Raw genomic sequence first — 2,742 nt, forward strand, 5'->3', positions numbered from 1 at the left:
TGACACAAATACATATTAATAAATGACATTTCGATGTTTGAAAGTCTCTAGGTTTTGACATAAATGCAGATATAAATGTAATAATAAAAAAAAAAATCGATGTTCAAATATTGCACCTGTCAATACAAAACGAAATATTCTGTAGCCTATTTTGCCGTCAATACTGCTGACGTTGTCTTTGCTGTAATCAAATCAGTACATATTTATGTTTAACATGAAGTATATTACTGCTTGAGCGCTGTATCAATGGGAAACATACATGTGTACAGACAGGGCTAGCAGCAGCAGCGCCGCATCAGACACGTTTCTGGTGTGTAAAGACAGAAAAATCCACGCAGCCGCCACGCAAAACAGAAACGCCACGCTAGGCCATGCAGCCAGTGTGTAGCCGGCCTAAGCCATCCAGCAAAAAGTGTGAAACATCAGGAAAACAATTTATTCAAATCACTTTTAAAATGCAAAATCCAAGCAACGTGACCACCAGAGCAAAAGAAGATACTTAGATTTTCAAATGGCAAAAGACTGAATTTCACTGGATCAGTTTAAAACAACACAACAAGCACTAACTGAACTATAGGCTTCATGTTGTGTTCTGGTCCTAATGTCACCATTTTCCATCTATCCTGTATACTTATTTTTACCGTAAGCTCGTCAAAAACCACCAGTAAGGGAAAAGAAATGTAATCAGAATCAAAATTCCATAAATACATGATAAATACACAATTTCTCCATGCTGCAGTTATACCTCTGCTTTTGTAACTAGTGCTCCCACTTTTAATAATATTATGAATAGTAAAGAACATCTTGCTTCACTTTATGGATAAAAAGAGAGAAAGAAAAGGGTTAGTCCTGAATTCAGTTATTTTTCTTAATAATGCATTAAGGCTTCAAAATGATGCTGTAATATGTTACAGGGGCTGATGAAACTTTGGGTTTCAAGTGAGGTATATGAGCTGACACCAGCTGAAAAAATGTTAAAAGGAATCGAAAGTTTCACAGCCAATTTATTCTAGTAGTTTGATGTGATAATCTCAAACAGATGGTAATGTCATCCAGAGACACATTTGGTTGCTAACTTGACAATGAGCTTACCTTGCTACCTACCGCAGCTGGATGCTTGCGATGCCACGAGATCACGGTTGAATCGCGGGATCACATATCACACGAAAATCCATCTTGACAGGCTTCAAGTAGTCTATATCGACAAAGTTTAATTTCCGGGATTGTTCAGGTGTTACCGGAAATTTCAGCCGGATGTCCGTTACCTTTCGCTTTCTTTGTGTTGGCATTTTAAACTCCGACCAATTTCTGAGGACTATGGTTAACTGCTCCTCAGATCTCTGCTTGGTAAATCCAGACAGCTAGCTAGACTATCTGTCCAATCGGAGTTTTCTGTTGCACGACTAAAACATCTTTTGAACGTATACATGTTCCACCAAAACAAGTTCCTTCCAGAGGCAATTTCTCTCAGTCCGGCGCCTAGCACCGTCCAACAATATTGTTAGTGCCAGCATTTTTCCAAACAGTTCACAGCTCACAGCTTCTCAGACGGTTCTGTGTTAACAAACCATCTGGCGCGTCAGGTTAACAATGAGCTGAAAGATGGGCTGTTGAAAGCAATCAAGAGGATTTTGTGGTTACATAGGAGAATACTTTACATTCATGGCCAAATCTTTCCAATAATCTGGATTTAAAAACTCTTCCTCCTGGCCAGGTGCTAATTACTTCAAAATTATGTAATTTCAAGAATTTTGCTGTTTCACTCCAAACTTGGAGGAAGTCAATGTCAAGGTTGTTGTTTTAGTAGTTTCACTTATGTATTCATTGTTTTATAGAATTAACCAGAAAATGTCAGTCTGTAATGAAGTTTAAACCAAGCTCCATTGTTTGATGGAATGGTCAATTTAAGGACTGAGTTCTTCCTAGAGGTGGGACAAAGTCATGGTTTTGCAAGTCACGGTATGACTAAGAATGGAAAATTAGTCTGTCTATGGCTGAACTTGTATTTGGAAACATTACCACTACACCACCATTCATTCAGTAGTGTTTCATTATTTGTTGTGCATCTGTGATTGCCCTGGAGCTGCTCTCAGTCCAGCAATTCCCCCGCTCATCTTTGTTTGTTTTACACTGTCCAGTGTAAATCTCTTTCACCTCATGCTCATCCATGCATACACATTCACCACTGACTAAACTGACTACCACAGTCACTGAATTATCTTTTCTTTTGTTGTGGTTATATTCTTAGTCCTGTGTTTCCTTCAACCTTTGCACCCCGTCTTTTGTCATGGCATTGATTTGAGCCTTTGTGTGAGTATTTGGGTTTGCAGATACATTGTTTTTATTGATTATACAGACAGAATTGTTAGTCTTTCTGTGATTTTCTCAATGGTTGCCAGTGATTCCATGGCCTCGTTGGCGCAGTAGGCAGCGCGTCAGTCTCATAATCTGAAGGTCGTGAATTCAACCCTCACATGGGGCATGTGTTTTTAAATCAATGGGGAACACAGGAATATATGCTCTAAATAGTAGTCTTCCAGAAGAGAAAAACACATCTGGGGTCTCATTTATAAATGTGGCGTACACACAAAACAGGGCTGAAAATGTGCGTACGCCACTTCCCACGCAAAGGTTGTGATTTATAAATAACTACTTGTTACTATAACAAATACCCTACCATAAGATAACTGCAGAACACAGTGTAAATAACTAAATATCTGTCTTTAATACTGTGCATATATC

General features: G+C 38.7%; 1 non-coding gene across 1 annotated transcript; it reads left to right on the forward strand.

The window, feature by feature from the left end:
• Positions 1-2,409: 2,409 nt before the first annotated feature.
• On the forward strand, positions 2,410-2,482 carry trnam-cau. Its single transcript has one exon. It is a non-coding gene; the product is annotated as a tRNA-Met (tRNA).
• Positions 2,483-2,742: the final 260 nt, after the last annotated feature.

Source organism: Perca fluviatilis, chromosome 10, assembly GCF_010015445.1.
Source record: "Perca fluviatilis chromosome 10, GENO_Pfluv_1.0, whole genome shotgun sequence".
In the NCBI taxonomy this organism is placed as follows: domain Eukaryota; kingdom Metazoa; phylum Chordata; class Actinopteri; order Perciformes; family Percidae; genus Perca; species Perca fluviatilis.